The sequence below is a fragment of the Anabrus simplex genome, chromosome 1 (assembly GCF_040414725.1).
Source record: "Anabrus simplex isolate iqAnaSimp1 chromosome 1, ASM4041472v1, whole genome shotgun sequence".
Taxonomy (NCBI): domain Eukaryota; kingdom Metazoa; phylum Arthropoda; class Insecta; order Orthoptera; family Tettigoniidae; genus Anabrus; species Anabrus simplex.
The window spans coordinates 911,379,196-911,390,649 of NC_090265.1; positions in this window are offsets into that span (position 1 = coordinate 911,379,196).

Genomic DNA, 11,454 nt, shown 5'->3' on the forward strand with positions numbered 1-11,454 from the left:
ACCAAATTTGCCACCTGCAGGGAGATCCAAATTGTCACAAACATGAAGAAATCGGAATATTTCCTCAAACCTATTCCTACACATGCTGTTCTGAACAAGTTTGTTTGTAACATCATCTGAGTTCTCCCAAAACACCCTTCTTCGTGTCCGACTTGTTGACTGAATGGTCAGCGTACTGGCCTTCGGTTCAGAGGGTCTCGGGTTCGATTCCCGGTAGGGTTGGGAATTTTAACCATCAGTGGTTAATTTCCCTGGCACGAGGGCTGGGTGTATGTGCTGTCTTCATCATCATTTCATCCTCATCACGACGTGCAGGCCACCTACGGGCGTCAAATCAAAAGACCTGCACCTGGCAAGCCAAACTTGTAGTCGGACACTCCCGGCACTAAAAGCCATATGCCATTCCATTTCATTTCACCCTTCTTCATGGTAGGGGTACATATCCACTTGGAAAAAGTATGCCGAGGAAAGAGTACATCCCTTCCAACGATAATTGAAACTGTGGATTATTAGTGTAAGAGGCATAACCAACGGTATATTTCAATATTTGAAGAACTGTACCTGCTTCGAGAAATGCATCCAAAAAATCTATAGGGTGTGAGTGGGTCGTAAAATTTCTTTTATCTGGATGACGAACATTGGATGAAGAAGAGGGTGGGATTTTCATATTACCTATTTCCCAATTGAAAGAGTAAGATTTAGCTGTCCCATTAGTACAATTTGTGTCCAAGTCACTACCGTCAACCTGTTCATTTTCTGGAAGTGGTTCAGGTTCATCACTGAATTCAGGAGGAAGTTCTGAATTGAAGTTTACTTTTGTTGGTACCTGCATCACTAACTCTGCCGGAGCTTGGAGCTGAGCACTATTTAGTCTGTCAGGATCTAAACAATCTTCATCAGCAGAGTCAGCATCTGTTTCTTCTCCTCCATCTTCAGGCAGCCCAATAAAAATATCAACACCTGAGTTGGGGATATCTGAAGGATCGGCCTCTGCAACTGTTAGTTGCTGTACTCTGCAATAAATTACAGAGCAATTAGGAATACTAGGGCTAATTATGTAAGGTTTAAACTAAATATATGGTCATTATCGAGCGAATGTGAAAGTCAGTGGTAGTTCTCGGGTTACTGCCCAGCGGGTCATTACCAACCTACACTAGGTTCTATTGAAAATACTGGAAATTCTATGCAAGTTATGTGGATATCAAATTATGTATGTATATTATTGAAGTTTTAAATAGTAAATACTGCAATAAATAACATGCCAATGAGAATAGTTGTTAATTCTATTTACATTCTTCTCCTGTGTGCAGAGGGCTGACAATCCATCTTTCTTCCATTGACTCCAGATCAAGAATAACACCAACAATGAATCAAATTCCCACCTAAAGGTATGACGAAGTATATAATAGCTAACTTAATTGATCTTACAAGTGTCAACAATGTGATAGCTTAAAGAAGGATAGCATAATTTGATAGGTCGAAAACAACCCACCTGGGCATAAATGCGTTGGAGACATTTGGTTCCAATGTGGCCACTACTGCAAAGAATTCTGGGAGCATGACCAGACCTGTGTATATAGACCTTACTGACAACAGCCCATAAACCTGACATCTACTGGTAAGACTACAAATCTAAAATGTCCCGCTACTCTGGCAGAAAATTGTCCGTTCTTCCAGGCCCTGTATATAATGTAGGCAACGGTCTTACACAGATAGAACATGGAAAGGAACCTATGGAACACAATGATAGGTCAGTGTAGAAAGACATTCCTAGTATGAGTCTGGACAGTGATCATAGATTGGTTGTAACCATTATAACTGGTACAAAGCAGTGCGATAATAAGCTGGAGAAGATCAAACTATGTTACTGAGGGAAGTGGCTGCGCATGTTACGTGCGAAGGCTGTGGAAACAAGCGCTGCATTCAGGAGACTAGTAAGTTCGAAACCCACTGTAAAACTGTCCTGAAAATAGTACTCTGTAGTTTTTCATTTTTATTTCCAGGCAAATGCTGGAAGAGTCCCTGTTCATAGGCTACAGCTGATTCCTTCCACCTCTTTACCCAGTTTCATTCACCAACATTAATTTTATCTTCATTATCTCCTCGATTGAGACTGGCATCGGAAAGCACACCCAGCCATAAAAACATGCCATATTATTTCATCTCACCTTATCTCCAACCCCGTATCAAGAAATGGGACTGCACATGCATACAAACTGTAGGAACTGGACATATCATGCAGATGAATGAAGAAAGAATGCCAAAACAAGCAGAGGAAGGACAGATGATAGCAAAAGGAGGGCACAGTACACTGAGATTATGATAGATGGAGTTGGTGAAGAATACAGACTACAGACTATAAGACTACAGAACATCAACTGGAACAGAGTATCAAATGAGAAATCATGGAAAGACAGATCAAACTGGAGAGGAACCATCTTTGCCTCTCACCTAATGTCAGCTGGAAAAGGGGAAGCAATGATGATGGAAAAATGGGAACATGTAAAGGAGCACACAATAGAATGCAGTAGCAGGTCTGTGTTGAAAGAGGGAGCAATAGAATGAAGACCGAGTGAGTGGTTGCGTGGTTGGGTCACATAGCTGTCAGCTTGCATTTGGGAGATAGTGGGTTCGAACCCCATTGTCAACAGTCCTGAAGATGGTTTTCTGTGGTTTTCCATTTTTACACCAGGCACCTTAATTAAGGTCACGGCTGCTTCCTTCCCACTGCTAGCACTTTCCTATTCGATCCTCGCAATAAAATCTATCTGTGACGGTGTGATGTAAAGCAAATTGTAAAAAATAAAAAAAAAAAAAGAAAAGAAAAGAAAAGAAAGAAAGAGAATGAAGAGACGACTACAAGCGTGAGATAGCAAAAGGACAGGCACAGTCTGCACATCTTACACTACTTCCTTCAAATAGAGTGGCTGTCTCTTCAATTCCAGTTCTTCTACATTCATTTCTTTTCAGTGCCTGACAAGCTCATGTCTGACTCCCAGCTTTATCAAAACAGGTTCAATATTCATTAAGTCTTAACAGATCTTCGGTCTTGATGTATAAATTATAGGGTAGGAAGAAAGCCAGATAAAGACAGGGAAAGGAAAATCCAATGTACATAAATTGTGAGGTTATCCTTTATGTTTTCATATTCGTCCTGTCTCTATTCTATTGCTTCCTCTTCTGACACTGACTTGTGTTCCTTTTCATGTTCCTATCTTTCTATATGTGACTTACCTTGTCTCTTGTTTCTTCCCTTCCATTACTTACATTGACCTATTTTGAACCAGTTTTACGTCTGCGTTCGTCTGCGGGGTCCTTATCACCACTACTGGGGTTGTGGCTTAACATTACAGAATGCGATACCCAAACAGATAGCATGGTCTTGGTTGGCAGAACATCATTTATGAATGTGAAGCTTCCACGGTGTGTACAGTTATTTAGTTGTTCCATGTTGTTGTTTTTTGTACATTCAGTACAGTTTGCAACATTTTGAATACATTGCAGTATTCTTTGTGGATTCACTGCCTACACTGGGAGACTGATTACCTTGGGTCGAGTAGGGGTATTTCAGTCGCCTTGACAAAGAATAAAACGTTGCAAACTGTACAGAATATAAAAATATTAAAAAAACACGGTCCAATCCGCAAGAAGAACTAAATAAGTCATTTATGAAGTTATCAAGCTAGGCATCTGTAGGACAACTGACTGCGGCATGCTCTTAGAAGCCTCAGCACGCATCATTGCTATCTAGTTGAAGTGCTGTCAGGGCACAGATATCCTCTGTAACCATCATATTCCTCTGTACTTGAATTCCATGGTATACTGCACAGTTGTCTGCCCACTACCATTGTATGGGGCAGAGTATTGGCCTACAACTAAACAACATGAGTAATGTCCTCCATACAGAGGAAATGAGGATAGTCTCTGGGAGTCACAAGGCTGGGCCATACTAGAAATGAAGTTGCCCAAAACTCTCTCAAATTTGTCCCAATAACAGACAAGATGAGAGAGGTAAGACTGCACTTACATGGACACATGTCTAGAGCTGATGCAGAGTCCATTGTACAACATGCATTCATGTTCAACCCTGATGGACAGCAACTCAGAGAAACATCAAAGCAGTAGTGGTTGGATTGCCTGCACATGAAAAGTATTGGTGTCTACACTTCTAATGCCACAGATCGAATGAAATGGAGGACAAGATGCAGAAAGGCAAATCCTGTACCTTGACAGGAGTAACATCTAGGAAGAAGAATAAGGACAAGAAGAACCACTATCTAGAAACTAATTTCCCCAGTAAGATGACACAAGAGATTTCTTAGGAGAATGTTCAAATGTTCTATCCGTTTGACCAAACTTATCCTTTGTTAGAAGACAATGCATTCATACAGAAATCCTCTCATTTATATTTCCTGTTACCTTGAATCTAAGAACACAGTGCCACAGTTCAGCTAGTATGCCATACTGGCATAAATAAGAACGTGTGGTCAGAGTACCAGCAAAAAATTATAGAATTGAAAATACTCCTCTCATCTCTGTTGAACTAAATTGTTAACTGTTTGAAACATTTATAATTAGGCTAGGGTTACACCCATTTGCAAAATAAATTCCACACCAAAGAGGAGTTTTCAGAATTGCATGAAACTGAACATGGGTGACTGTAATGTTGATGTAAATAAGTAGTAACCAGATGAGAGCAAAAGGGTAATTTCTTGCAGAAAACTGAACAGTTTGAAGTGAGACTCTAGTGCTCTATGGATTCACCTCTACCTTGGCTACAAGATGTGATATGGGAGAGCAAGGAGGCATACACTTTTCATATATCATACAGCACATCGTCCATATTTTAATTTTTGTCTGCATATAATTTGTTCAGTGATGATGGTTATCTATGAGAGCTGTAAATAAAGTAGTGGCAATATTTATAGAACACAATATTTAATGAACTAACAAATACAATTGCATTATATTTTTTCAATGTAGTCAGCGACAAAGTGCATTACCTTTCACCAAATATCGGAAAGCCGTTGGGGACCATTGGCAAGGTGTTCTCTGTTGATGACAACGACAGAGCACCCTACTGCGCGGAGTACAGATACCATATCAGGAAATCAGTGACCTCGCATAGGTTCCTTCAACTTCAGAAACAGGTCGAAGTCACAAGGACTTGTGTCTGGTGAGTACGGAGGGTGTTCCAAGACCTCCCAATGACACCGTTGCAATAAGAGCTTGACGTTGTTTGTAACATAACGTGTTGTCATGCAACACGACAGGGCGATCGTCTCCCAATAAACGTGGACGTTTGTGCCGCATAACCAGACGCAGATGATGCTCCAGAAATCAGCAATAGTAGTCACTGTTGACGGTTTGTCTCTCAGGCACAGCATGCGTAAGAATAACACCCTCGTAGTCGTATGCCACAATCAGCATAAGCTTCACCCGACCAGGTTCCTGTGGAAATGTTTGTGGATGTGGCGAACCTGGGTGTATGCCATTCATTCTATCGACACTTTAATTCAGGCTCATAGGTTCATACTCACGTCTCATCAATGGCGACAATACGCTGCAGAAATACATCTCCTTCATTGTGGTACCTGTCCAGTAGATGCCAGCCAGTGAATACCTGTGCCATTTCTGTACATTGGTGAGTTAATGTGGAACCCAACGGAACACAATTTTCCTCATGTCAACATGTGCCACACAGTTTAATGACTGAGACCAACCTTTGCAGATGATTCCCGGACAGTCCATCGATGATATATGGAAATGAGACCACTCACAATATTATTCTGATCTTGAGGAATGGACGGCCAACCTGTATGGTGCAAATCTGCAATCTCATTCTGACCCTTATGAAACCCCTTTACCCATCATGCAACTGTTTTATACGGTAATGCACTCTCCCTACAGGCTTCACAAAATACTCAATAACATTCTGATTCACTTTTACCATGGGCAACCTCGATATTAATCTACAAATGCTGATCACCTTTTGAAAACATGCTTTAGTTAGGTGAAATAGACACTCTTCACTTCAACGAAACACAGCAAGAACACTCCCAAATGCATGCCTGTCAATTGCACACTACACATCGACAACAGCGCCACCTGACCGCTCCCATATCCTATTTGTGCAAGCCTGATCTCCTGTAAGTGTCTGGACTACATTGCCACTACTCTATTTACAGCCCTCATAGTTGTACTTCCTCTTAAAACAAAAATCGCCACCACTGCCAGTATTTGCTGCAATTGTTTCTCTAGATCATGTAAACTCGTAGGCTACTGAAGCTGGCACTCCAGGTGGTTCCAGACATGTTTGATGGATGATAAATCTGGTGATTGGGTAGGCCACGAAAGTCTGGCAATATTGTTGAGGCATTCCTGTTTAATTGAACATTATCCTGCAGGAAAATGCCTCTTAGAAGCCCTGTCATGCAAGGCAACACATGCGGCTGTAGTATGTCCTGTACATACCACTGTGCTGTCAGTATCCCTCATATCACTACTAGGAATAACTGACTGTGGTATGAGATGGCCCCCCCAGATCTGCACATCAGCAGTGGACACCATGTGTCAAGCCACGGCAAAGGCAAAAGTGAGGAGCTAACCATGAGGCCTACAGACATGAACATGACCATTGTCAGTGTACAAAGAGAACCTGGATTTGTCACTAGAAGTGAACCCAATTCCAATTCGTACCAGTCCAGGTTTGTTGTTCATGACACCGTTGTAATCAGAGATGATGGTGAGTTAGTGTCAATGACAGGACGTGTAATGGGTGACTTGAGGCTAAACTTCCTTCAACCTAACTCCAGGAAATGGTTCAGGCAGACAAAAGGGTCTGTAATGATGGTGCTACACATGCCTGTAACAGTTGATCTGCTCGTGGTGCTTGTCGGAGGATCTGACGATCCTCTTTCCTAGTGGTCAGTCGACGGTGTCCTGACCCCAGCTGACTTCCTATGGTTCCAATTCATTGTAATAGTCTGTTCAAAATGGCCTAAGTGACAGGCGATTCATCAATATGAGCACCCAGCCTCTCATATTCCAATAATGTACCTCATCTGGGTGAAATTTCTTGGATTACATCACAGAGGCATGTCGAGTGATTGACAAGCTTTCCACCACTACATATGAGTAACCTCTGCAAGCCTTTACATAGGCCATTGGTGGCATCACGTTTATGGCCTCAACTAATCATGTCACTATGCTAATCATTTGACTGTCTGCTTCAGATGTAACTGCATGCCAAGTTTAGCAGCAAAAATTTCTTCATAGCACACCTTTTTTTAAAAATGAGTGTATCATAACAACTACTTTCATTTTTAAAAATAGCATTTTATTCCCTTCATTGAAACGTCTGATGATTGCTTTTCTTGAAACTTATGGACAGTCACCTTAAGAGTTCCTATATGGTGATCAGTTAATTCCAAAATTTTGTAGCTTGACCTCGAATTGACTAGTTTACACTAAACTTACGGTGTAGCACCTCAGGAATTCTGCGGCAGTGATTCAGTTCCAAAAATCATGCAGGTGCCTTGCTGGCAAGGGGACATACAGTTTTCATATGGTATCCTAGAGAATATCTGTCCATATTTGCTTGAGGAGAAAAGAACTTTTGACAATACAGCCATTTGTGGCTGTATCTAACCCTACTAAAAAGTTATTTAGACACAGAATTTCTTTAGCTTTCAAGTGGAAATATATTGCTTATAGTCTGTTTACCTAGTGAAGAGAATCTTCCTACCAGTTATTTGAATGGCAGATGTGTGCTCTACCTGTAGGGGAGAGCAACTACCTGGCATTTCATAATCCATCTACCTTGCTTAGCACAGGCAGTGTGTCTCCCATCAAGCAGTAACATACAATCGTCTTTGAACAAATGTTTTTTGTTTGTTGGTTGCTACTTGTATATTCTAATGTTTAGGTATGCTAATTAAGAAAATGCCTTTGAGCATTAAATCTCTTCATCATAAATGAATCATACTATCACTCGAATTGAAATTTGAAGTTAGATGAAGAAGAGAAATGTGAGAGAAAAGTATGCATTCCAATGTTCCATGGATACTGTGTCAGCTTTAGAGGTCTATAGTAGGCCTATTACTTTGAATAAACATAAATGAATCGTATGAAATCATATGCCACTTCAAGTTCAGCCCTGAATCTACTTAAAATACCAATAATAATAATAATAATAATAATAATAATAATAATAATAATAATAATAATAATAATAATAATAATAATTTAATAATTAATTTTGTGTGGCTATTTCTAGCCGAGTGCAGCCCTTGTAAGGCAGACCCTCCAATGAGGGTGGGCGGCATCTGCCATGTGTAAGTAACTGCGTGTTATTGTGGTGGAGGATAGTGTTATGTGTGGTGTGTGAGTTGCAGGGATGTTGGGGACAGCACAAATACCCAGCCCCCGAGCCACTGGAATTAACCAATGAAGGTTAAAATCCCCGACCCGGCCAGGAATCGAACCCGGGACCCTCTGAACCGAAGGCCAGTATGCTGACCATTCAGCCAACGAGTCGGACATAATAATAATAATATGTGAAAATAGTACCTGTTAGTTCTCTAATGAGTGATGATGGAGTTGCAGTGACTTCTTCCTTGTCCTCCTCATCTTCATTCTCTTTGTCTCTCGAGCTAACTGGAAAATCCTGTAGCTTTCGTGGTTTGATCCCAAACTCTGCAAACGGATATTAATGATCTGCCATGTCTTGCGTCCTCAAACTTATTTTCAAAATACTCATGTACACGATAGGCTAGTTCCTTCATATCTGAATGAATTACTTTATCCATCCCTCCAAGCACACACATAAATAAAATAAGACAAAAAGTTAACAATGATGCCATTAACACATCCATCTCTGGTTTAAACCTACACTAGGTTGTGCAGCTTCTGTTGTGTACTTGGATGTATAACAGTACTTTGAACAACAACACTGACTCAGAAATTACTATTGCAACTCACACACGTGCATGCACACACAAGACCTGACCAAGACAAACTGCTTGCTTGACTGATGAAATTGTGGCCAATTTTCCTGTCCACAGGGTGCACAAACTTATTAACCTTCTTGTTGAGCATTCGGACCATTCCTCCCTCCTCGGCTCTCTCTAAGCTCATCATCATCATCATGATCATCATCTTCATTTCCCGTTTCCACCTTCCTGGGTTGGGTTGTGAATCAAGGAGCTCCATCACTGCCTGTCTCTCCACCACTCTTCTCCTTTTTTAAGTACATCTTCTGGTTTTCCTCCCCTCTTCTCTATGCACTCCCACACTGAATCTGTCCACCTCTTTCGGGGTCTTCCTCGTGGTCTCTTTCCTGTTAACTTCTCTGAAAAAGGTTTATTGGCACTCTCTCTTCTCCCATTCTCATCATATTCCCATACCACTTTAGCTTTGTTGTTTCTATCCTGTCTTGAAGTTTCAAGATTTCTGTCCTTTTCCTTATCTCTTGATTTCTAATTCTATCCTTTCTGGTCTTGCTCTCGATACCTCTTAGGAATTTCATCTCCGCTGCCTGTATTCTACTTTCCTCTCATTTTGTTGTAGTCCACGATCTAGCTGCATAATTTAGTATGGGTTCATAATAGGTTCAATATAATACTTTCTTACATTTCTCTGTGACATCTTGGTTCCACAAAATACCCTTTACACTCTGGTAGAAGCTGTTTCCTTGTTGTATTCTTTTCCCAATTTCCTCAGTTATCTTTCCATCTTCTCTGATCACACTTTCCAAGTACTTGAAACTTTTAACCACTTCCAGAATGTTCCCATTCAGTTTTATCTTCCTTCCTTCCTTCCCCTTGTCATCACTATTGTTTTACTTTTCTCTGTGCTTACTATCAACCCAAATTTTTCTATCTCTTGATTCCATACATCTACTTGTTTTTGCACTTCCGTTTCATCCTCACCGCATATCATGATATCATCTGCAAACAAGATGGCTTCGGCTGCCTGTCTTCCCAATCTCTGTTTAATGTTCTTATGAATTTCATCCATGACTATGATGAATAGTGTGGTGGATAGTACACTACCCTGTCTGAGACCAGTTTCGACATTAAACCATTTTGTTTTTCCTATACTAGTCTTCACACTACTAACAACATTTTTGTACATAGCTTTTATCATTTGCACTTCCACTCTGTTAACTTGTTTTTTCCTTAAAGTGTCCCATACCAAATACCTGGGCACACTGTCATAAGCCTTCTCAATGTCAATAAATGTCATCACTATGTCTTTTCCAAACGCCCATCTTTTCTCCATCATATGTCTTAATGTAAAGATCAGGTCAAACATTAACCTGCCTTTCCTAAAACCATACTGTTCTTCTTCCATTTCCACTTATAGCTTCCTCCTCAGTCTTCCTTCCAATACTCTCTCAAATATCTTAGCTACATAGGCAATAAGGGTGATCACTCTGTAGTTATTACATTCCTTTTTATAACTTTTTTTAACTACGGTATGGGAATAATTAAACCCTTTCTGCACTCTTCTGGGATCTCTTTCTTCCTCCAGATTATTCTAAATAATCTATACAGCCACTGTAGCCCTATTAGTCCTGCTACTTTTATCATTTCCGTAGTTACCTCGTTCACTCCTGCTGCTTTACTGCTCTTCATCTTTTGTATGGCTTCCTCTATTTCTAACATCGATATCTCCTTTTCTTGTTCTTCTTCTTTCCCCATTGTTTCTTCTTGCTCCTTCTCATCTACCAGTTCACTGTATTTAATATTTAGCAGTTCTGAGAACTATTCTTCCCATCTTCTAGTATGTCATCTCTTTGCATCAATATCTGCTCTGTTTCAGTTTTTACAAATTTTGTATCTTCTCTATTTCTTAAACGTATTCACCAAAACAAACAAAACCTTTTTAATTTCCTTTATATCCTCCTGTAAAGTTTCTGTGAAACTTTCCCAGCTCTTCCATTTCTCTTCTTGTATTGTTTTCTTGCATACCTTTTTGGCTTCTTTACACTTCTGCCAATTCTCTGTAATATAGCTGCCTATCCACTTCCTCCAAATTTGTTTCTCTTTAACTGCTTCCTTTACCCTGCTGTTCTACCAAGGAGTCTCCTTTTCCTTTTTCCTCTCTGATAGTCTTCCACAGGTGTTTACTGCACACTTTACATATCCATTTCTGAAACATGTCCATTCCTCTTCCACACTGTTCAAGTCATCATTGGGAATTTCTTCAGATCCTCTTGAAACTTTTCCCTTATTTCTTTCTCTTTTAACTTCCACCCGTTTATTTTTCTTTCCCTTTTTTCTATTAACTTCGTTATTTCACCAAGTCTTAATTTGACTACCACCACTTTATGTTCTCCTTCGAAATCTGCTCTTCGCACTGCTGTCACTTCTTCCAGTTGTCTATGTTTCTCCTTCTCCACCAGAATAAGATCAATCATTGTCTTTGTCTTTCTATCTCCCCAACCAT